The sequence below is a fragment of the Musca domestica genome, unplaced genomic scaffold (assembly GCF_030504385.1).
Source record: "Musca domestica strain aabys unplaced genomic scaffold, Musca_domestica.polishedcontigs.V.1.1 25, whole genome shotgun sequence".
Taxonomy (NCBI): domain Eukaryota; kingdom Metazoa; phylum Arthropoda; class Insecta; order Diptera; family Muscidae; genus Musca; species Musca domestica.
In genome coordinates, this window is record NW_026712277.1 from 10,275,122 (window position 1) to 10,301,332 (window position 26,211).

The window sequence follows — 26,211 nt, forward strand, 5'->3', positions numbered from 1 at the left end:
TGTGGTTTTGTTAAAAACAACAGCCACCGTGATTTTCCATAAGGGCCCTACAGCCGGTACCATGATGGACCGAATGGCATTTTTTATGTTTTTTAGGTTGAAACGTCAAAAACGTTATATACCTGTATGGAACGTCGTTAAGTAAAAAAAACTCAAAAAATTCTAAATAATTGTAGCATTCTACATAATGGGTCTCAAGTGGGTTGTTATGTCATATACCTCATAGTTTCTGAGAGTCCATCTATGCCCAGTACAAATATGTATAGCTACTCCTGTCAGCACTTGGTACATAGGCCACAAGCGCCCAGGCTTCTAAAGAAATACACTGACGATTTAGAGTAGAACCAGGCGATAGCACGCACGCGTGCCTTCAATGGGTGTAATTCTCTCCATTCTCAGAATCAGAACCCTTGAAAAAAATGGTCAGTGAGTAGCAAAATTGAAACACAAAAAGCTTTTACTCCCTTCCATGCACTGATCAAGAGATAGAGAGAGGCATAAGAGAGATCTATAGGCTCTCCGCAGCGCCACAGAGAGTGGTACATTTATGATCACCAAATTTTTATTACTCTCTTATTACTGTCGATTGTGAGTGTGAAGAGAATTACACTCATTGAAGGCACTGGTGCCTACTATATCCTGGCCCTGATCCAGTGAAACAGGCATATCAAGCTCGACTGAGTAGTATTCACTCTGATGCAGTCATAGAGATCATCAGAAATCATCCGCCACCCATCGCGGCTGAAGTGAGCTGCCTCGACAACCAGAGTAGTTTTGGCCAACTGAAATTTGGCCCTGAATTGATAGCAGTCTTAAGCTCATCTGCCCAATATGTGGTACAGGCTTAAATGCCGCGGTGTACCACTTAAATTGACACCTAATTTTGGTATGGTTATAAATCGATCCCTCTAGAAGATGAGGACTTAAAAGTCCTCTTTAAGTCCTCTCCTTCACAGATGAGAACTTAATATCATCTCCTATAGAAATCAGACTTTAAGTCATCTTCTAAAGAAGATGGGGTTTCCATGTCCAAGATGAGGACTTCAAGTCCACTTCTTTATAAGATGAGGTTTTCAAGTCCTCTTCTTTATAAGATGAGGTTTTCAAGTCCTCTTCTATAGAAGTTGAAGACGTCAAGTCCTCTTCTATAGAAGTTGAGGACTTCAAGTCCTCTTCTATAGAAGTTGAGGACTTCAAGTCCTCTTCTATAGAAGTTGAGGACTTCAAGTCCTCTTCTATAGAAGTTGAGGGCTTCAAGTCCTCTTCTATAGAATTTGAGGACTTCAAGTCCTCTTCTATAGAAGTTGAGGACTTCAAGTCCTCTTCTATAGAAGTTGAGGACTTCAAGTCCTCTTCTATAGAAAACGAGGACTTCAAGTCCTCTTCTATAGAAAACGAGGACTTCAAGTTCTCTTCTATAGAAGATGAGGACTTCAAGTCCTCTTCTATAGAAGATGAGGACTTCAAGTCCGCTTCTACAGAAGATGAGGGTTTCCAGTCTTCTTCTATAGAAGACAATGTTGACCTTTTTGGGGCAGGTATAATGTACCAATACTCCCTTCGAGAACTGCACTCTCAGGTCTTGAAATATTATTGAATTGTGAATAAAATTGTTCGAATTACATCTAAAATTATGTAGATCTCTAATCCTTTAAATATATATATATTTTTTTCATTTGACATGGTCGAGTTTAATATCGGGATTTTTGTTACATATTTGTACCGGCGCCAATTTCCAAATAATATATTTCCAATATTATGTGATATAAGGCCCATGATTACTTCCTTTTCCCAAAATTTTGTCTTTGATATTTTATCACAAGTCTCCCTGAGCGCTGCACAATTTCAAACACATCGGCAACTCTCCACTTTTATTTTCAAATGTAAATATTTTCATTTCTTTTGCCAAAAAATATTATTTTTTCGTGTTGTTATTGTTTTTGTTGTCGTTGGCATAACATAAGTTGTTTGGATTTTAATATTCCTGTTATTCATTGACCAGTGATTCCGGCCATCTGACCAACCCAACGGCACAACGAAGCTGGCCGGTTCGTTTACTGCAGAACGCAATGCCAATAGCCATACATTGTATCTCTCTGGTGGTCTTAACAACAACAACAAAACACCGACGAAAATATGAATGTATGCTGTTTGGCTAGCTGACCGTTTATTCGTTGTGCCGCTTTTGGGGTTTGTGCGTCAAGCTACACCGGTTTCGTGCTTTTGGGAGGGGGAGGGGTTCTTTTTTTGGTTGCTATTCTTTTTTTTTTGTCGTCACAAAGCAATACGATTGTTTTTTGAATTTGTAATGAGAATTTCGGGTTTGCCAAAGAACGCCTGTTGGGTTTAATATTGTTCCGACCATAACAAGCGTGGGGAGGGTATTGGGGGGAGGCAAGCACGTTTTAATTTCGTATGCGAGTTTAGTTAAAATGATTAATGCAGCAATTGCTAAATGTTTGAGCACACTTCTATGAGTTGTTATTGTTGTTGTTGTTATTGCGATGATGATGACGATGATGATGCTCCAGTTGACATCGATGATGATGGCCATGACGCTGACGACAACTAAGAATTCCACCACAAAATACCATCAAAATTAAACCACAAAGACATGGTTGACATGTTTATTGTCTGGCACGTCGTGTGTGTGTGCGCGCGTTCGTGAGTGAGTGAGTGCGTGCGTGCCTGCCAGCCAGTTCGGGGTTAACCACTTCTCTCTCAACACTTGCAAAGTCGTCGAAATCGTTATTCAATTGCCATAATTAGTAATTGGTGTCATATTAATGACCCGTTAATTAAATAATCTTGTCATTTTAAACACTTTAACTGGCATTAAATGGTCCGTCTGTAGCTCTGCCCCGCTGCCTGTGAATATTCCTCGTTTCATGGTTCTCAACAGCTCATAACGACACAGATCTGACACTTACAACGACTTTAAATGGCATTTGTGTAAATTGTTATTAAAATCTGAAATCCTATACAGACTACCATCGGTGTGTAATGCACCGTACCGCACTAAACGTCGTCGTAGAACAGCCAATACTTTGTGCCACACGTCCTCATATTATTTTCGTCTTTTTTGCAGCTAACGTTATAAAGCCAATCTCTTAAAAAAATAAATACACCAACACTTGTGTGTTCGCCAAAAATGTGCAACTGCTACTCAGACTTGTTGTGGCGGAACAAAAAAACAATATTTAAAAAAAATACAACAGATACAACACTGGAAGCCATTGGAAGGGATGGTATGTCGTAAATGAGAAGTTTGCGACATAAGATCGTACTTTTTACAAATAAGACGATGGGAAGCCTGTCTGTCTTCTTTAGAAGATGACATCTTCTATTGGGCACAGGCACTTCAAATCGTCTTCCTTGGAAGATGAGGTCTTAAAGTCCTCTTCCATAGAACATGAGAACTTAAAGTCCTCTTGTACAGATGATGAGGACTTAAAGTTGTAATCTATGGAAGATGAGGACTGCATGTTCTCTTCTATGGAAGATGAGTACTTCGAGTTGTCTTTTATGGTAAAAGAGAACTTCAAGTCATTTTCTACTGAAGATGAGGACTTAGAGTCGCCTTCTATGGAAGATGAGGACTTCAATTTATATTCTATGGACGATTAGAACTTCAAGTTCTCTTCTATGAAAGATGAGTATTTTAAGTCTTTTTATGGTAAACGAGAACTTTAAGTCATTTTCTGCAGAAGATGAGGACTTAAAGTTGTCCTCTATGGAAGATGAGGACTTTAATTTCTCTTCAATGGAAGATGAAGACTTCATGTTCTCTTCTATGGAAGACGAGGACTTCGAGTTGTCTTTTGTGGTAAACGAGAACTTCAAGTCATTTTCTACTGAAGATGGGGACTTAAAGTCGCCTTCTATGGAAGATGAGGACTTCAAGTCATTTTCTACTGAAGATGAGGGCTTCAAGTCCTCTTCTATAGAAGATAAGGACGTCAAGTCCTCCTCTATAGGAAACGAGGAGTTCAAGTCCTCTTCCATATAAGATGAGGAAAAATTCAAGTTCTCTTCTATGGAAATGAGGATTTTAAGTCGTCTTCAATGGAAGATGAATACTTTAAGTTCTCTTCTATAAAATATGAGGACTTCTGTAGAAGATGAGAACTTTAAGTCCTCTTCTATAGAAGATGAGGATTTCAAGTCCTCTTCTAAAGAAGATGAGGACTTCAAGTCCTCTTCTATAGAAGATGAGGACTTTAACACCTTTTTTTGGGAGATGTGGACTTTAAGACCTCTTCTATAGAAAATGGGGCTTTAACTCCTATTCTATAGAAGGTGAGGACTTCAAGTCCTCTTCTATAGAAGATGAGAACTTCAAGTCCTTTTCTATAAAAGATGAGGACATTAGGTCCTCTTCTGTGAAAGATGAGGACATCAAGTCCTCTTCTACAGAAGATGAGGACTTCAAGATGAGAACTTCAAGTCCTCTTCTATAGAAGATGAGAACTTCAAGTCCTTTTCTATAAAAGATGAGGACATTAGGTCCTTCTCTGTAGAAGATGAGGACTTCATGTCCTCTTCTGAGGAAGATGAGGACTTCATGTCCTCTTCTGAGGAAGATGAGGACTTCAAGTCCTCTTCTGAGGAAGATGAGGACTTCAAGTCCTCTTCCATAGAAGATGAGGACTTCAAGTCCTCTTCCAAGGTAGATAAGGACTTCAAGTCCTTTTCCATAGAAGGTGAGGACTTCAAGTCCTCTTCCATAGAATATGAGAACTTCAAGTCCTCTTCTATAGAAGATGAGGACTTCGAGCCCTCTTCTGAGGAAGATGGGGACTTCAATCGCGATTCGATGACCGAGATTGAGATGACATGAGGACCTCAATTCATGTTCTGTATAAGATAGCAACTTCAAGTCGTCATCTGCAGAACGTGGTGGGCTCTATACATTAATTCCGTAGCTGGCTATTTCGCTATTTTTGAATTTATATATTTTTATTTTACGACGTATACGACATTTACTCTTTCCGATCCCGTTGTAAATCCTTACACTCCATCACCGATAAATTTACATGCTTTTTTATGACATATGACTTGTATGATGTTTTTGTTGTTGTTTTTTCGTCTTTTTTGGAGTGCAACGCTTTGTTGCAATTTTTATAAAACACTCAGCGCAAGTCGTTGAAAAGTTGCGACCCCGTATACCCAGCCGTTCGCCGGTCACTCGCGCTACACCGTAGATAGAAGACTGACACTAAAGCGGCAAAGCACATTAAACGTCATTATACATTTGCACTTGTCCGATGTGAACATTTAATAAGTATTTTGTGTTCTTGTTCGTACCGGGTGTGTGTATATGAATGTGTGTGTGAGTGGGCAATTGCAAACAATAACAACAACAACAACAGCAACATTAATAGCAACAATGATGACAAGTGCAAGCTGGATATTTATTTATATATAAATTTTGGTTGTATAAATAAATATCTGTGTAGATATGTACAAACATACGTACATACATACCCCCCAGATGTGTTTGTATGTTTGTATGTCTTTCTACTTATGAGGTATTTGACACAGTGATACACATTTTGCTGAGACAACACAAAAATCAAGACAAACCAACGAGACAGACACAGAGCGAAAATTGATAGACTAAATGAGAATCGGCGAGTGGGACGCATAGTCAGACCGGCTGGCAGCGTAGGCATTTCCAAGATTCGAATAGAATGGAAATAACATCCAAATCCATTGAACACAAATGTATTTGATATTTTTGTTTTGTTTGTCAATATTTTGTCTTTCAATATCGAGGAGGAATGTTCTTTGTCAATGAAGCGATGTTTGTCTTTATTCTTGTTGGGGGAGGGGGACGGGCGAATAAGTTAAGAATGAACTAAGTTGTATGGAATAGAATATAGAATGGGGAATATTTGGAAATATTTGCTAAATTAAGAGATAAAAGTCAGGGTAGACATCCGAGAGGAGAGGGTAAATATAAAGAGGGGATTAATCCAATTTATTTGAAATACTGTGATCTTGGTCATGTTGAAGTTCCGTATTTATTTTTAACAAATATTTCATTGGAACCGCTTATTTGAGCAATGATAAATAAAGTTTGAATTCAATGAATATCTTCTCTGCTAACTCCACCACATCTTGCGGTTGAATGAACTCTCGTTTTAGAATTCCCTACTTAGCAAAAGTTCGCTATAATTTAATTACTTAGTCGATTAAAAAGTGTGCGAATTAAAGACAGAAATCCTTGCTAATTACTTATTTTTGACAAGCTGACAAACCAAGAAGAGCCACAACAATAACAATAATACCATCATCATCGCCATTATTCTCCACCTCCTCCCCCTCCTCATCATCGCCAAAGTTGACTTCATGCCAACGACACTTTAAATTGAAGTGTCATTGCCACTGTCATAGCGAAATGTTTTCATAAAGACATTTCAATCTTCGTAGCTGAAGTGTTTCTGTATCTGACATTCCGCAACAGCCAATTGAAGTGTATCAATTAACTTAAATGGTCATGGATAGGTGGATGAATGGTTGAATGAAGGGCGGTGGTGGAGGCTATGGAATTGTTAGAATTCCTTTAGTTATAATTTCAATTTCTTTCAATATTTATTTTTTTGTGTAATAATTGTTGCACAATGGAATTATTATTGTTTTGTTTTATAAAACAATAAATTAATGGCAATAAATGGTTTTTATTTAGTTGAAAGTATTATACCCGTACAATAGTAACGTTCATAGGACGCATAAGGTAGAAATTTTTGAAAAAAGGTCTTCAACTCCTATTCTTTGGAAGATATGGACTTCAACTCCTCTTCCATAGAGAACGAAGACCTCAATTCCTGTTCTATGGAAGATGAGGACTTCAATTCCTCTTCTATGGAAGATGAGGACTTAAAGTCCTATTCTATGGAAGATGAGGATTTCAAGTCCTTTTCTATAAAAGATGAGGACTTCTTTTGCAGAAGATGAGGACTTCAAGTCCTCTTCTTTAGAAGATGACAACTTAAAGTCCTCTTCTATAGAAGATAAGGACTTGAAATCCTCTTCTATAGAAGATAAGGACTTGAAATCCTCTTCTATAGAAGATGAGGACTTTAAGTTCTCTCCCGTAGAAGATGAAGATTTCGAGTCCTCTTCTATAGAAGATGAGGACTTCAAGTCCTCTTCTATGGAAGATCAAGTCCTCTTCTAAAGAAGATAAGGACTTTGAGCCCTCTTCTATAGAAGATAATGGCTTTAAGTCCTCGTATATAGAAAATGAGGACTTTAAGTCCTCCTCTATAGAAGGTCCTTTTCTATAGAAGATGAGGACTTCAACTTTTATTCTATAGAAGGTGAGGAGTTCAACTCTTCTTCTATAGAAGATGAGGACTTCAAGTCTTCTCCTATAGAAGATGAGGACTTTAAGTCCTATTCTGTAGAACCTGAAGACTTTAAGTCCTCTTCTATGGAAGATGAGGACTTCAAGTCATCTTTTATAAAAGATGTAGACTTCGAGTCCTATTCTGTAGAACATGAGGACTTCAAGTCCTATTCTGTAGGACATGAGGATGATGAGGACTTCAAGTCCTCTTCTTTTGAAGATGAAGACTTTCAGTTATCTTTTTCAGGAGATGAGGACTTCAAGTCCTCTTCTATAGAAGGTGAGGACCTCAAGTCATTTTCTATAGAAGATGAGAGCTTCAAGTCCTCTGCTATAAAAGATGAGGACCTCAAGTCCTCTTCTATAGAAGATGGGTACTTCAGGTCCTCTTCTACTGAAGATGAGGGCTTCAAGTTCTCTTCTATAGAAGATGAGGAGTTCAAGTCGTCTTCTATAGAAGACGAGGGCTTCAAGTCGTCTTCTATAGAAGATGAGGACTTCAGGTCCTCTTCTATAGAAGATAAGGACTTCAGGTCCTCTTCTATAGAAGGTGAGGACTGCAAGATAAATGTGCATAAAAACATTTTAATTATGACTCCAACATGTTGTATAAACGGACCTTATTCATGATAGTTGAGCATCATTTAACCTAACGTATTCTAGTTATTGAAAGGTCTGAATTAATCACCTTTTATGTTTCTACATTAACAAAACAGCTCCCGTAGATCCCCAAAATATCATATGGTCAAGTCCCAAACAGTTTATTCTAATCTTCCTGTTCCCGTTTCAATATTGCAACACTTAAAGTTTAATTGACTTTGCGAAAGAACAATTATAAACAGAAACCCACAAATGTTGCTCCAATAAAGCATTCGAAAGTGGAAATGTTGGGGTTCGCTTTGGAGTTGCTGTGTTTTGGTCGCTCTGCTTTGCATATTTTATTTAATTTTTATTTTCATATCCTGAGGGTAGGTTTGTTTTATAATTGCTTTTATCATTGCGGATGGACGGGGTGGCAGATATGACACGGGTAGGGAACGATGTGGGGTTTTTGTTGTGTGGTTCTGTGTCTGTGCGAAATGGTGAATATTTATCGCTGATGATTTTTATTTTCTCAACTCTCATTAAAAACTGTGGCACGTGTTGATATGCCGCCAATGATAAGGAAAGTGCAAGGCCAGGAAAGCAGACAAGGCCCAGGAACCTCAAATCATTAATAATTTATAATGACAACATCAGGAACATGCTTGGAATGGCCGGGCTGGCTAATGAAATAACGACTGGCTGACAAGTTATTTAATGAGTGGCGGAAGTCAAAGGATTTGAGAATGAAACACACAATAATATTTAATTTATTTGGATGTCATATTAAAATGAAAACTATTTGCTTGACAAAATATTCAATTTAAGAAAAATACAAAGTTGAGAATTTTTTACACTTTTGTCAGCGATTTTATTGATCACTGTTTTATGTCCTACAGACTTCCCTTACAGCTGCTGCCATTGGAATGCTCCAATTCATTATGAAATCATTGTACCCACATATCATTTGTTTTCGGTGCCAAATTTTTTTTGTGGGGCTCTTCAAACTTCCATTAGGCTTTTTTTTTTTCAAAATTCTACTGTTGTTGGCATTTTTGTTTTTTTTTTCTTTTTGTTTATTTGTCTTCCTTTTTTTTTGGTTGACATTCTTGGAACTTCATTTTTCTGCAATTAAAAACATCGAAAAAATAAAGGAACGAACGAACCAGATGTTGTAGTTCGCGTGTCAAGTGGAGAAAAAAAGGGTTCATTCTGTCACTGCCCGGTTTGTTTCCAACCACAACAAAGGGCCCTCCCGAATGCCTGAAGCTCGCTAAGAACTTAAAATCTCATTGTTCAAAGGTCACGTAATTAGAAAATAATGTTATTCGCCAGCAAATTTATCATAACACTAATTAAATTTAAATTAAGGCACAAAGTTTTTGAGGTGGCTGTGTCAAATTTTTGGGGCAAATTTTGAAAAGAGAAATATTCAGAGGGAGGTTAGTGAATGAATTTAGGGGAGGTTTTTAAAATCAAACACAGGATGTTTTTATTAAAAATTTTAAAGTTTTTTTTTTAAAGAAAATATATTGTTTTCGGCCATTTGACCACATTTGTATTCCATAGTGAAATATTGAAGAGTATGTCTTTAAGCCAAGGAATTTCATAATAAGGCAAGGAAGGAAAGCCTTTTTTAGGAGCAAATTCGGTATAATTTTTTATACCCTCCACCATTCATAATAGACCCTACCAAGTATATATATTCTGGATAAGCGTAAAAGTCTAAGGCGATCTACCGATATCCGTTTGTCTGACTGTCTGTTATAATCACGCTATCTTTCGATCGAATTGAGAAAGAAGGCTAACATTTTGCACATATGCATAGTTTACCAGTAGGCAGGTTAAGTTCGCAAATGGGCCATGTCGGTCCACGCTTTTGTATAGCCCCTATATAACGATACCTCCCTATATTCGGTATTTTCATGATTTTAGCGACATTATATCAAATTTCGTATTTTAAGTTCGTAATGGGTACTACAGCCTATGACAATAATTTTTGTATGCAGGTCCACGTCTTCGTATAGCCCCCATATAGCTGTAGCTCACGATATTCGGTATTTTGATCATTTCAGCAACATTATTCACCGGAATCGTTTCAAATTTCGTATTGGGAGATCTTAATGGTTACTAAAATCTATGGGAAAAAATTCGTATGCAGGTCCATGTCTTCGTTTAGCCCCTATATATTCGGTATTTTCATGATTTTAGCTACATTATTTACCGGAATTATTTCAAATTTCGAATTTGAAGTTCGTAATGAGTACTAAAGCCTATGAAAAAAACTTCGTAAGCAGCTAAAAAAACTTAGCTCCCTTTTAACTAGTTTTTTCTAAAAATTTAGATTTCTTCAAAAGCAAGGCCTACATAAGGTCTGACTAGATGACTACTCTTGACAACAATTGGACAATAAACTTTTTATGAATTTCAAATGAAAATTTCTTGAAATTTCGAATCAATTTCGCTTTTTAAGTCAACCAGCCTCTTCTGTTGTGTATAGATACGTTTACAATTTATGCTCACAAATTCTGTTTTCTCCTCCTCGAAATTTACTTAAGCACGGGCACGTTTTATTTTTGAATTGATTACCATATTTTTAAATTAATTTTTATTAAATATTTGCCTCCAGTTTTCCTGAAAGACAAAATTTGATACAAATTTTAATTGAATCAATATTTACATTCAATATTTTTCCACCAGCAGTAACATGGTGTCTCCAATCCCCCCAAAGTGTCAAAGAAATATTTTTGGTTCAATAAATTTGAAATTATTTGTTTAATTATAAAACGGGATTCTGTACTTTAAGCCTTGGCAGGAGCTATTCAGCAGAAACCATAAATATAAGTCTCGTGAAGACATACACACACAATAATAGTCTCTTGTTTGTTTTGTACAAAACCAGGTTAACGACAATGGAAGCAGCAGCAGCAACACCAACAATCCTAATAACAATGGCAGCTGCTGCTGCTGGATGTGTCTGGAACGTTAGACAATGCCAAAGCATCGATAGCAAGCAACACCATTGTTAACAGGTATGGCTGTCCCAGCATGCGAGCTTGTGTTACCTCTCTCTCCCTCTCTCTCTCTGCCGTCCACCTAACAGAAATCAATTATAATTATGCGGGGATACAAATGACAACAATAACACCAACGCCACCAACAAGGATACTTTAATAGCCTTGATTGTTTCTGGCAAAGAAACGCGTTTTTGTGGCCAACAAAAAATGCCATTGTGAAAATGGGCCAAAGCCAATCTAATGCTCATTAAAGCTTCACCACAGCCAGTGAACACCCACACCAAAACCGACAACGACTCTAACACCAACACATTTGCCCAACAGCAAAAGCAATGTATCGATGATGATGATGACAATGGCCACTCTAATGATACTTGCTAATGACACTATGTCGGGGGATCAGGTGACGGGAGGGGAGAGGAGGAGGAGGAGTAGGTGATGATGCACGAAACTAACAATGTTGTTGTGGCCACTGGTTGCGGTGTTGGTGCACTGTCTAATGGTAATTGTCATTTAAACACTACATCAATGGACCAATGAATGAATGAATGAATTGCATCAAAGAGCAGCAGGAGAGGGAGAGAGTGAGAGAGAGAGAGCCCAACATACACAAACACCATGGTTAGCAAACTGTGGCAAGGATTTACAATTGATGGCCTTTGACCAGCATTTGCCAATTGATAAATGGACCCAAAAACAAACAAATCATTGGTTCGCAATGCATTTCGCAACACACACATATATACAAACATGTGTGAGTGTAAACTGTGACTGACTGGCATGAATGCATTATCCATAATTATGGATGGCCCAACTCCTGCCAAAAACCACTAAGGCCATATTGAATTACAAATGTTAACAAAATGTTGCATCTCATTTTTGTATGGAAAACATGATAATGCCTGTGGGTGGTGGGGGGAGAGGTGAGGTTACAATACTAGTTTGCTGGCTGTGTGTGATGAGTGATTTGAATGCTTAATTAGAGATCTCGCGAATTTAATTGGATTGCATGAAAAATTTACGAGTTATTGTAATTGAAATGAAATCATAGGATTGGAATTTACAAGGGAAATAAGGAGCTGTGGCGTAATTAAAAAAATGAAATAAAATATTGTCATAGAACACCTAATAATCAAGTTCATACAAAAACATACTAATTTTATGAAGGCCCATTTTTTTCAAATTCTAGTAAGGGAATCCATGACGAGTCCAGAGTAAGGGAAGAATGGTTCGTTCATTGATTTCCTTACTAGGATGAGTTGTAGACCCCTCTGTCCACTGCACGTGTCTTGAGAAATTCAAATTTGTTTACAATTGACGTTCTTTGCCCCCTACTGAAGACCTCATGCAAAATATCCATGACGCGCAAGGGTTGAAAGAGATAAACAAACTATGATGACAAAACTAAAAACGCAATAGCCGATAGACAAATAACAAAACAAATAAAAAAATGTAAAACTACTAAAAACAAAATTAAAAATACAATGACGCAAATAAATTGAAAATTAAAATATTGTTGCTGTTGTTGTTGTCATTGTTGTGAGGAAATACTCGCGTGAAACGTCATCGACCGCAATAAAATGTAAATGAGCTGTCTATGATGACGACGATGGATCGATCGGCGAATTGTAATGTGCCCTAGATAAGAAGTGATCTTGCATTACAAAAACAAAAGATGGATGGACGTTTATTTTTAGATTGAATAACAAATATCCATGAAGTGGTGATAGGGCTACGTGAGAAATTTTGAACTTATTTTGAATATTTTTAATTGATTTATTTGAAAGAGTTTAGCAATTGCTCTGTTCCAAAACCTGCCAAAGTTTTGATAAATTTTCATTTTTTTCGGTATTATAAAAAAATATTACAAGCTTTACATTCCTGCAGGTTCTGGAGCGAAGCTAATATCTGCAATACAAGAAGCTGTAGAGGTGAGAATAATAATAACAAGTTTTTTACTGGCTTGAGTGATCGGCTGACTTCTTTGTAAAGGAACAAATGAGCGTGGGTTGAGAAAGTATGAATTATAGTCCGAAATTGAACAACTTGAATCTCCTTTGTTAGATTACGAAGAAGCCAGCCGATGGCTTAAACCTCATTGTTTCATTATCTGGGATTTGAAGTCTAATTTTCATCCGATTTGGGATTTTAAGTCCCTCACATGCGTAATAAGCACTCCACAACAATGTATTAGATACCGCACATCAGATACTGCTCAAAAATGCATCTGCCAAATTTTTCTCGAGTTCGGTTCAGATTTTTATATAGCTTCGGCATACATCTTAATTCAAGTTTACGCTTATTGCTCACCATATATGTCATATCAGCCCAAATTGGATAGATTTTTTCATATTCAACTGAATTTTAACATCTGGTGAAACTCGAATCCTTATCGAAGTCATATCATGGTTCATATTTGGTATGGTCTACCTCACATAAATTCCTAAAATAAACTTTTTTTGTGGGAGCTCTACCAACTATACAGTCGGTCTTGCCCAACTTTTGACATTTCCTTACTGCTCCCTTTTACATGTCTACCCCAATTTGTTTTGTCTTTTTATTTAAACTCCCCACACTCTACCCCTGTTTCTTTTTTCCCACCGTCGTGATAACTGAAATGTGTATGGAATTTTTAAAATAATATTGTTGTTACACTTGAAGTTGTAAAAATAAATATTGTTTCAGTGAAATTAGCAATGAAATTCATAGCATCATTAATGAGCGGGAAAAATTAGCTCCACCCCCTCTAAAACGAAAGTAAAAACCAAAGCCAGAAAAAACAAACTCTGCTTCAATTTTGGAATATTTAATGTACATTTTGTTTTGAGCATAAAATAAATAAACGGCTAATGTTTTGAATTAGAAGTTTGTTAAACCATTGCGAAATGGATTCGCAAAATTCATGACCGCAGAGTGAAATTTTTACAAAAATGCCAACAAATGATAAACATCTGATGCCCTCGTTGTTGTTGTTGGTTGGTTGGTGGTGGTGCTGGTGTTGTTGTTACTCTTCGAATAATTGCTATGGATTTTGTTGCTGTTGACAATCACAACCACAGTCCCATGGAACAAATATTGAATGAATTTAATTGAGATTTTTATTATAATTACAAAAATCGACCATTGTTTACTCAGCGAAGTGATGAGTATTGAATTGATTTAAGGGATTCAAATGAGAATAAAATATGTATGTAATTCTAAGTAATTCAATCAGATATTAAATAAATTGAGGAAGAGTGAGAAAGGAAAGGGAAAATGTTGCATACTATCTTATATCACTTTGAACAATAAGCAGAGGCACTTAGCGCAAAAAAAAATGTTCTTCCTCTTTTGTTAATAATTTGGATATTTTTACGACTACAAGTTCAAATTTGTTCTGTTCCAGAACCTGCAAGAATCTACGAGTTTTATCGTATCATATCATAAAGAAAAATTTCGCTTTTCGTTGTAAAAATTGTAACATTCTTACAGTTCTGGAACAAAGAAATTATATTGAAATCTATTTCTATTTTTGAAGCAATTGCAATAAATTAAACAATGCTATTTTTAAGCTAGATTGTAGAGATACATCAAGGCCGGTTGAAAAGTTTTATTTGATGGAAGCTAAGCTTAAGGAGTGGAACTATTGGGTCGATATTATTCATTTTCGTTTCCGACCTAAGTTTGATACAAACATAACGATGTGGAAAGTTTGGACAGGATCGTAGAAATTCTTCATAAAATTATTTTCTTTTTTCAAAATTTTGGGAAGGGAAGTAGCACCAAAATATCGGCAGGATATGCGAAGTTGTAAGAAAATCGGGCTAAATTTTCAGATTAGATTACCCATAGATGATAGAATTATTATGACTTGCCAAGTTTGGATCACATCAGGTATTCTATATGCATTTTATGATCCTTTTGTCGTGGAGGTACCAGGGAGAGTGAACCTATTCATCACATTCTTATACGAACTCTACAATTGACAGAAATGTTCGAAGCTTGAAGAAAATGGTTATTATGGTTATTATTTCTAGAGAGAGAGAGAGAGAGAGAGAGAGAGAGTCGGCTGATCCTTTCGATTTTCATACCTGACCTTTATATGATGTACATATTCGGATATTGAGCCATATTTGGTAGAGTTAATCTCTGTATTCGATGCTTGAAGAAAATGTTTGAATTATTTCGAGAGAGGGAAATTTGGCTGATCCTGTCGATTTTCATACCTGACCTAAATCTAATGTAAATGTTTGGCTATATAGCCAAATTTGATTCGCCTTTAGATTTCTATTCGAGAAATGATTGGTTTAAACTTGAGGGACGTATCAGAATAAATGGCACATTACGATGTATTAACTATGGACCTTATCGGAGAGTTGTTCATGGTAGATCGACTTTAAATGTCCTTAAGTGGATTTCTTTCAAAAAGATGTTCTGTCTATAATGATAATTTCAATAGGCACCTATTAAAAATCTATACTCATATAAGGGTATTAAAATCAGAGTTGCTCGATTTTACTCTCAATTGGAAAATACTCTAAAATACTTGGAAAATACTTCCAAGCGGGTACGGGTAAGGGTACGTGTTTTACAAGAAATTAGCTCTTCATTCTTCTGTTTTATATAAGATTGTTCGCTGTTACTCCTGTTTGAAAAATAAGAGTGGGAGTTCGAAGGTCTCTTATTAGAGTATTAGAGTATTACGTAAAGAGAGACATTGAGTGAAAAAGCGTGTTCTTTGCTGATGAGGTTGTGGGGTAGCTAACAGGTTTTGATGAAGCTGCAGACCGGGTGGGGGGAGGTAGGACTGGAGATGGCGTACAAAAGTCATTAAGGGAAAAACAGAAAATTTAGAATACTTCTGTAGGTTAAGGAATTTCTCATACTTACGAATTAAACGGCAGTAATGCAAGACCTATAGATTGGCGACAGTAGAATCTGCTCCATTTCGACTCTCATTCAAAAATTATACTCGCTCTTATTTGAGTCGATTTCTGCGGAAGTTTTTCCGTCTGTAAAAATTCTGAAGAAGATATTCTATTAATTAAAGACCACAAGTAGACCTTTATAAAGTCCTTTTAATCTTAATATTGTAACCCATTTGCAAGAACAATTGCCCTTAAGCTTACCTCCAAGAAATTCCATACATTCTTTGAATTTCTTTTAACTCTCCTTTTCACGAATTCATCTGATTTGTTGTTGAAATCAAATCTCAAATGAAATCGAGTTATTTTGATACATTTAGATTTCGAGAAAAACCTCACTACCCCCGCAATCCTTCCCCACAGTTCAATGCATTCACTTCAGCAGTCATTCATTTTTATTCCCAACTATTTGTTATTCTTCTTGTTGAACTTTCGTGGAAAGCGACAAAAGAAAATCGTGGAAAATAGAATGAAAACAGTTAAAGAAAAACTTTTTGGTTTTCCTGTTCGGTATTTATGTTTTTCTTCTGTTGGTGTTTTTTTGTTATTGTTGTTCTTGTTATGTATATCTCCCGGCTATATATACCTTTCTTTTTGTTCCCCAAGATGTGTATTTCTTCTTCCTTATTTTCGTACTGTTGTTGTTGTTGCTGCTGCTGCTGCTGTTCGACATTACTAAAGGCTCTTTAACTTGTGATTGCGAAATCTAAAGTGGTTGGGAGAAAAGTTTTTTTTTTCCTCTAAACATCCGCTGGCCGCAAGTAAGGAAACGTGTTGCTGTTGCCGATGCGGTGGCACACGATAGCACTGGAAACGGTAGTTATTTTATGGCAAATCCAAGCGGTTATGACATAACTGAAGTCGAAGACATGACATCTGGAAATGCTGTACTTCAATTGAATGTCGTGAAAAAAAAATGTTGAAATGTTTTGATTTCAATTGAATTTTGAACGATACCTTATCATTGGGAAAAATGATATGTAAAAGTTTAGCGGCATTTATTTTATTATATTTGAAAGAGTGGTGGAGAAAGAGTGAGAGAGAGAAAGGCATTTGACATTATCCTAAGGGCGGGTAAACGCTAAGTGTTCCGGGAATCGAAATTATTCAAAAAGAAAATCAGTTATTCATTTTTGATTGTAGGTTTCATGGAAATTGAACTGAAATGGGTAGAAATCATCAACTCTTCTCCAGAAGCTGACAGATTCGAATTTTCTCCGAGACACGTTAGAATTGTTGTGACATTTAAGTTTCTTTGACGTACCTTATGATAAGAAAATCGTTTTTAGGTCTTAAAAAGAAAAACTTGAAATCCAGTAAATTTCCACGAATTTTTGATACCTCATACGAGATAAAATAATTTTAGTTTAATCTACAAATGTTCTCCAAATTTTTTTCAATACATCCTTGATATTCAGAGCCCCTCTACAGGCATTTCTTTGAGATTCGGACTCTTTATTTATTGTTTTTTCCAATACCCTTCGACATCAATCAAAGTCAAAGTTTTCAACTTTAATGGAGTTTCGTGAACAAACTCAGCGTTTGAGAGAGCGTGAGTGTAGACATTGCTCTTTTTAATTTGTTTAACAATTAACCTGACAACAACACTAACAATGTGGGAAAATTGATAATGGATATGGAGCTCAGTCAGCAGTAATATAAACACTAACAACAACAACAGCAACTTTTTCCATTTAAAAAATTGCAAAGCTATCAAAATCACTTAACTTCCTTGGAACTATTGTCTCTCTCCCCCTCTCTCTCTCTCTTTGTCACTCTCTTGGCAAATGGTTTATGGACTGCAGCAACGGCAGCACAACAAGCCATCCATTTGCAAAATATGCATCGTTTTCAGTCTTAAAGTTCCATTGGCTTGCCACTGTGGACAACGAGCAGCATTGTTCTCTAACCGCATTTAAAGTTCTTTTCCTTTTATCGATTTAAGTCGCCGGGAAGGACCAAGGATGGAGCAATGGAGAAACAGGAAAAGGTGCATTCAAAGAAAGAAAGAAAAAGAAAAATTCCTTTGGCTTCGGTCTTGTTAATCCCGGGGTATTCACTTGAAGCCAAACGGTCTACGCTCAGCTGAGCTGCTATTTTTCAATTTGTTATGCAAAAAACGTTTACAACGCTATCGCATTTATGTGTATCGAGCTTGTTGTTGTTGTGTACAGGTGGTGTGTCCGGATTATTCGTTTCCTTGGTACAAAGTTAAATAAGTTGTCAACTATTGGAAGTTGAGAATACCATCTGCCTTGAGGATATGTATCAATGGCAGCCATGCATCTTCAGCCAGCACAAGAAATAGAAAAATGATTTTATTTCATAGAATAAGTGCTTTATTGTCTTTGACAAAGTTTTGCATTCAATGGTTATATCCAGCTATGGCTTGGAAAGGAAGACAGACCAGCTTCCATGTGCTAGGAGGGAGCCGTCCAGCATTTTGTGAATAGAAATATAATTCTATTGTTTGTCCCTTACATTCAGTTTTGCGCCTGACTTATTAACTTATGATTAAGACAATTTAGTTTTTCCTCTGGTTTTCTGTTTTTGTTCCAGTATTTCTTTGTTGAATTTTTATTGAATTTCATTTGCAGGGTATTTGAGAGACAAAGGATTGGATTTTAGTTTTCAGTTTCATAAAGAGGCAGAGGGGTAAATGTCTATTGGCCGAAATTATAGAGTCAGTTACCCACAATTTATTTTTATTGTTTTTTCCGAATCATTTTGCCCGAATAAAGTATTTAACAAATGAAATAAAATTGATTCCGCCCTCCCTCCGCTCCAAGAATCTTTATACCATTTCAGCAATTTTAATGGTCATCTATTTAGCCTTTGTTTGACCAATGTAAGACTATATAGATGTTATATAGCAGTATAAGAGCATATACGGGTGTATAAGAGCACGTGTTGGTCTTACAGAGATGTATAAGAACACTGTTGGAAGTATAAAGCTGTGTAAAAACAACAGCTATTCTTAGAAATCAGGGTAATACCAACATCTGATCTTAGAAAGCAGCACTAGGCCGGCAAATGGTCTTTTTTAAACAGTATAAGACTAAAAGTTTATCTTATACAACAGTAAAAGCCAATTCTAGTTTGTTAACATTTTATAAGGCCAACAGCTGGACTTTTATAACTGTATAAGACTAGCAGCTGGACTTTTATAACTGCATCAGAAAAACATTTGGATTTATGCAGCAGTATAAGACCAGCAGCTGGCCTTTTTTTAGCAATATAAGACCAACAGCTAATTGTATATAGCACTATAGGACTAAGAGTTGATCTTTTATAACAGTATAAGATCATTATCTAGACTTTTTAGCAGTATAAGACAAACAGATGGTGTTATATAGCAGTATAAAAACAGTATTCAACCTTTTGTAGAAGTATAAGACCAGCAGTTGATCTTATATAGTAGTATAAGGTTCACACCTAGTTTGTTGTAGTAGTATAAGATCAAAAACTTGTCTTATATAGCAGTATAAGAGCATTATGTAGACGTTTGTAGTAGTATAAGACCAATAGATGGCCTTACACAGCAGTATAAGACCAACAGCTGATCTTATATAGCAGTAAAAGGTTCACAGTATAGTAGTATAAGATCAATAACTTGTCTTATATAGCAGTATAAGAGCATTGTGTAGACGTTTGTAGTAGTATAAGACCAATAGATGGTCTTACATAGCAGTATAAGACCAATAGCTTGTCTTATATAGCAGTATAAGACCAACCGCTGGTCTTATATAGCAGTATAAGAACAGTATTCAGCCTTTTGAAGCAGTATAAGACCAACAGCTGGGTTTTATACAGCAGTATAAGGCCCTCGCCCAGTTTCTTGTAGTAGTATAAGATGAACAATGTGTCTTATATAGCAGTATAATTACATTATGTAGACGTTTGTAGCAGTATAAGACCACTAGCTTGTCTTATATAGCAGTATAAGACCAACAGCTTGTCTTACATAGCAGTATAAGATCAATAGCTGATCTTATATAGCAATATAAGACCAACCGCTGGCCTTATATAGCAGTATAAGACCAACAGAACGTCTTGTATAGCAGTATAAGACCAGTATTCAGCTGTTTTTAGCAGTATAAGACCAACAGCTTGTCTTATACAGCAGTATAAGAACATTATCTAGACTTTTGTAGTAGTATAAGACCAATAGATTGCCTTACATAGCAGTATAAGACCAACAGCTGATCTTATATAGCAGTATAAGGCCAACTCCTAGTTTGTGATAGTAGTATAAGACCAACAGTTTGTCTTATATAACAGTATAAGAGCATTATCTAGACTTTTGTAGCAGTATAAGACAACAGGTGATCTTATATAACTGTATAAGTCAAACATCTGGACTTATAAAGCAGTATAAGACCAGTATTCAGCCTGTTTGTGACAGTATAAGAACAACAGATCGTCTTATATATGAGTATAAGACCAGTGATCAACTTTTTGTAGCAATATAAGACCAACAGCTGGTCTCATATAGCAGTATAAGGCCCACACCTAGTCTGTTATAGTAGTATAAGACCAATAGCTTTTCTTACATAGATGTATAAGAGCATTATCTAGAATTTTGTGGCAGTATAAGGCCCACATCAACAGCTTGTCTTACATAGTATAAGAGCATTATCTAGACTTTTGTAGTAGTATAAGACCAACATATGATCTTATATTGTAGAATTAGATCCAGCCATATTTTTATAGCAGCTTTATAGTTTTTTAAATCTGGTCTTGTAGAGAAGTATAAGAACAGCTGCTGGGTTTGACCCTTTTTATCGTTTACAACCCTGCGGGATGTTAAGAAACCCTCTCAAATATCTTCTGCTTGAAATAATAAAACGTGTCTTGGTCATGGTCTGCCTGCACAACCCAAAACCCAATACCCCTCTCTCAGATTACATTTTAACATTTCATTAAACATACAATTTGAAGGTTATCGTAGCATTTATTTGTTTCTCTCTTTCTCACATTTCTCTCTTCATCATTTTCGTTCTATTTAATATTTAATTTCGCCAATTCTCCATTGCGTCCAATTGTATTTATTATTTTATTAATATTCCCCTCTTTAGCATTTTATGATCCCTTGTATTAATTATCCTTGACATGGTCGCCCGGAGACCAGCATTAAAAAAATTGTCCTTAATTTTACCCATTGCTCTTTAGCTGGATTGTGTGCGCCTTACTTTTTTATTTCTATTTTTTTTTGGTTCGCAAGAAGCGAAATCCGTTAAAAAGAAAGACAAATTTACTTGGGGATCGATTAAAACTCATCATCACCGCCATGGCATGGCTCTGCGTTGTTATCCTGTGAAATTCATCCAATAAGCTATTTTCGCTGGCTTGCTGCCCGACTGCTTGACCGCTCGTTGGAGAAATAAAAATATAAAAAAGAGCACACAAATAAACCATCTGTGCTGGTCGCCTCTACCATTTGACCTTGGCGAACAACAACAAATATGATGATGTGGTGATGACTCTCCATGGAGCCAAAGTAAGACAAGGACATATTCAGGCCAGGCATGTTAACATTCGAGCCCATGTGGTCTACCCAATTTTCAAAGAGTTATTTTCAACATATTAAGGTTTTTGTGGGCATGTGTGTGTGTGTGTTTAACAATTCTCCACAGAGCAGCAGCAGAGTGCGGATGGATAAAAATCAATATTCCCACCCAGCCCCTTGCGTTTGCCTCCTTTGAGTTTGTGTGAGTGAGTTCCTGCCATAATGACTCTTCTGCTTCATTTGTTTTCATTTTAATTTCACGCTTAATGAAACATAATTTTCTAATCAAATGAAAAACACTCAAAGGTATTTTCAAGCTCACCAAAAATACATTCGGAAAATTCGTTTGGAAATGTATGTGGAAAATACACAAGAGTCCATTATTGGCTGGTTTATTGGGGTGGGTTAGATTTCGTGACTATTGAAATAATAAATCTGGGAGAGGAGAGAAATATTGAGTTCCATTGTGTCCAAGGAAGGAATTTAGAAAGATTTTGGATATTGAAAACAAATGGGTCATTTACAATGATTTCGGATTTTGTTAAGTTTCGAGACACCCTATGACATCTATTTTGAGAAGGATTCAAATTGGTTGGTAAACATTATATGAACACCTTGAAAACTAAAAAAAGGCACAGTGTAGGGATTTTTCACAACATTTTTTTTAATGGAGAACTGGATTTATACCTCAGGGAGTTTTTTATACGAATTGGTTCTGATTTCATGGAAATTATTTTTATTTTATATTTTTATCCTGATTTCCTTGTGCAGGGGCATCCACTGTGCCCCATTTGCTCATTGCTGGCCCCCACCATAAACGACAGAACGAACTAATACAGGCACATAATGAGCATTATGTTGCCAGCCAACAACCTGTAGGCTATTTGATAAAAGTTTACGTTTATGTTGTACAACAACAACCACAACAACAAGAGCAGCAGCCCAAGCATTCCATATCAGTTTGAACAAAAACAACAAAAAAAGAGAAGTATGAAAACAACACAGAAATCCTGTGTTCCTCTTCTTCTTCGTCTAACAATATTTTGTGAAACTAATTTTGTACCGTTCCGGGCCTGGTATGTTATGCAAGACTATTCTTGTTAACATTTTTAAATCAAGTCAATATTTGTTTGATTTTGAAAACGAAATTTAAAGGACAATTTATGGGCATTGTTGGAAAATTTGGAGACAGAATTTATTCAGCAGTGCGGTGTCGAAGAAGGCCGTAGGGCAATTTGTGCCTTAATAAACAATGTTACGCTGCACTGCTCCAGAACGCGGAATATTGGTGACTATTCATTTGGACAATAATCGGTCGTTGACATTGGCACAAATTGAATTTCGTCGCAGATTTCCTGGCCGTCCAATGCCTACTGGTAAAACACTGAGACTTGTAGCCATTCGCCTCGAAAAGACTTGAACAACAAAAAATGATGCCAGGTGTAGCTGACTCCGGAGTACCCGTCCTACAGAGAATATTGCTGCTGTAGCCGAGGATATCATGGAAGCGCCGTCGATATCGACCAGACGACGTGCCATGCAAATGGTTATCAGTCGATAGTCTTTACAGCGAATTTTGCTACAAGATTTGAAGATGTTTCCGTACCAAGTCCAGATGGTGCAGCACCTGTTAGCTGTTGACCGCCAATCGCACCGAACATACACTCAAGCCATCCTTAATCACCACCTTATTCGCGGGTACGTAAATAAGCAAAATGTACGCTTCTGAGGCACTGAAAATCCGCATGAAATCCATGAAGAGCCGTTACACCCGCTCAAAGTCACTGTATGGTGTGCTGTTTTCGATGGAGGAGTCATCGGACGCTGCGGGCAAACTGTGAATGGTGGACGCTACAAAGCAATGATCAACTACTTATTTTTGGCTCAACTTGATTAGTTGGGATGGGAAAACATTCGTTTCCAACAGGACGGTGCAACGGCACACACTGTACTTTCCACAACCGATATGCTTTATTTGCATTCCCCGGGTGCCTAATCACCCGTTTTGGCGATTTGCACTGGCCAGCAAGAGAGCCTGCTTTGACCGCTCCATACTTCTTTTTGTGAGGCTTTTTCAAGTCGCGGGTTTATGTCAACAAGCCTCAGACTCTTTCAGATTCTACAAATTTAGTAGTCTCTTGATGTCATAGCATAAAAACACAAATACCCTATTTTTTGGGATATACTCTAAACAACAAATTACTTAAATTTCAATTAGTGCTGCAGAACTTCTCATCTCTATCGTAGATCATTAGTATGTTTATTTACCATATGTTGGAGGTCTTCCTTTCATCCGTAAAAAACTGTAGAGGGCCTTCTTTTGTGATAATCAAACCAAAATCGACATGAAGAGGATCTTCGGATAATTGAGCACCAATAAAGTTTTTCATATCAATAAAAGGCACAAGTAAAATATATCTGTTTCTAGAGGACGAGGAGAAAATCTTTTAACTACTGAAGTTCTGTGGGAACTCCTATATTTCTCAAAGTCTTATTGAAAGCATTTTATTTGTAGACAACCTTCAGAATATTCCCTATGAGTAGGAGACCTATAGAAGATATTTTGTCCTAAAAAATCCTCATAATGTATTCATTCCTTCAGGTGTTTTTTTTTTCTATAAATTACTCTTTTTTATAATACCTACTACTACCTAAAGCTTTTTAAATCCCTGTCACTTACAAAAATCTCCAGCATGACATTTTTAGGCCCATCAACTCTGTCAAATAAAAGTGACAAGTTTTCACAAAATATTTTTGCAAAATGCTTTTACGCTGCCAGCTCAGCAGAAAAAAATATTCATAAATTCATCTATAACAACATATTTCCATATTATAATGGACATTTGCACTTATTCTCCATCTAAATTTTGCGCCACTGGAAATTTGGCCGTAAAGACACAAGCCTTGCCAGCGGCACGAAGTGGAAATGGGAAATCGTCCCTAATAAACGTGACTGAAATATTACTCTGTGTCTTCGAAGAAGAATATTCACAAAAATGAGAAAAAAAAAAAAACATAAATAAATTGAAGTCAAAAGGAAAAGTGTTATTACTTGGCAATTTGGGTTTCAGCCCACCCACCGCCTTCTTGCCAACAACGCCCATTTATCCAACCAAAACTTCTCGCCATAATAGTACGAGTACTCAACTCTGATGGACCGTAATGATGATTATTTGTGAGTGTTTTAACAAATGTCTACGAAATAGATTTGTTAAATCATATTGCAATAAAAAACAAGAACAACAAGAACAAAAGCAGCCTCAAGTTTTGCTGACTAACTCAACATTATTCGTAGCTGACAGACATGTGCGAGCAGAGCACTTTTGGTGTGGAAGATATTGAATGCTGGCGGTTGTTTGATGTGGGCGAAACTGATTAACTACAATTTTAGGGAAATGTGTAAGGGTTGCTCAAAACACCCCTGCCATTGAGGATGAATAAGGAAAATATTTGTATTCAAATGTCTTTATAGGTCTCGGAATATTCAAACATAAGTTTGGAAGCTCAAAATTTGTCGCAAGATATTTCACAGGGAATTTCTAGAGGTACAAGAAACTTATGGAGAATACAACCATTATTCACAAATAGTTATAAGCAGAGCTTGTATCGGTAGTGGTCCTACCGATCACTTTACACATCATGTTCAGGTCATAGGTAAAGTGATTTTTTCTACATTTTATGTTTGGCATTAGCATAGCGTTTCTGTACGATATACCCACAATTTTTAAACTTATATTATAAAAGTTTTAATTGATTATACTATACTATGATATACTATGCTATATATATTCTGTACTATACTACACAATACTGTAACTCCTCGACAAACTCCATTTGTAACACATGTTTATTTTTCCAGTAGGCAGGTTAAGTTCATAAATGGGCCATGTAGGTCCACGTATTCGTATAGCCCCCATATAACGGTACCTCCCGGTATTCGGTATTTTGATGATTTCAGCGACTTTATGACCGGAATTATTTCAATTTTGGTATTTGAAATTCGTAATGGATACTACAGCCGGTGACAGAAAATTGTCTGTGCAGGTCCACGTCTTCGTATAGCCCCCATATAACTGTACCTACCAAAATTCGGTATTTTGATAATTTTAATGTCATTCTTCACCGGAATTGTTTCAAATTACGTATTTACAGTTCGTAATGGGAACTACAGTCTCTGACAGAAAATTGTCTATGCAGGTCCAGGTATTCGTATAGGCCCCATATATCAGTACCTCCCTATATTCGGTATTTTGACGAGTTTAGGTACAATACCCAACGAAATTGTTTGATGTGTCGTATTAGACGTTCGTAATGGATGCTATAGCCTGTGACAAAAAATTGTCTATGCTGGTCCAGGTCTTCGCACAGCTCCGATATAACGGTACTTCCCTATATACGATATTTTGATGATTTTAGCTACATTATTCACAAGTTTCGAATTTGAATATGGGTATGGCTTATGACAAACAATTCCTATGTAGGTCAACGTCGTATAGACCCCAATATAACGGCTATATTCGGTATTTTTAAAGTTTAACAGAATTTTTTAAGGATTTTAGTTTTTTTAATTTCCAAATTCGTTCCAAATGGTGGAGGGTACTCAAAGTTAGGCCCGGCCGAACTTACTGCCTTTTAAATTGTTTATCTTAAAATTGTGTGAACGCCCAAAAGTATGCTATAAATATGGTGCAAATAAATATGAAAAAAAATGTAATTTTACACAAGACTAACATAAGATCGATTCCTATAAAAACTCACTTTTTCGTCAATAACTTTAAATTCTTTTCACATCTCTAGAAGTCTCTGTTATGACCCTTTAATAATACGAAAATCATTTTTTTTCAT

The 26,211-nt window shown here is 36.4% G+C and overlaps 1 protein-coding gene and 1 long non-coding RNA gene across 3 annotated transcripts in view; one reads left to right on the forward strand and one right to left on the reverse strand.

Moving 5' to 3' along the window:
- LOC101894476 (protein kinase C, brain isozyme) overlaps positions 1-5,201 on the reverse strand; it is a 99,797-nt gene extending 94,596 nt beyond the window's left edge. The window contains exon 1 of one of the 2 annotated variants that reach the window (XM_059123802.1): positions 5,015-5,201. The gene's annotated coding sequence lies outside the window, so the exon portion shown is untranslated. Of the gene's footprint in view, positions 1-4,986 lie in introns of both variants that reach the window. The other variant, XM_059123801.1, reaches the window with a different exon arrangement.
- Positions 1-26,211, forward strand: part of LOC131802968 (uncharacterized) — a 128,890-nt gene that overhangs the window by 84,054 nt on the left and 18,625 nt on the right. The gene's annotated exons all lie outside the window — the stretch shown is intronic.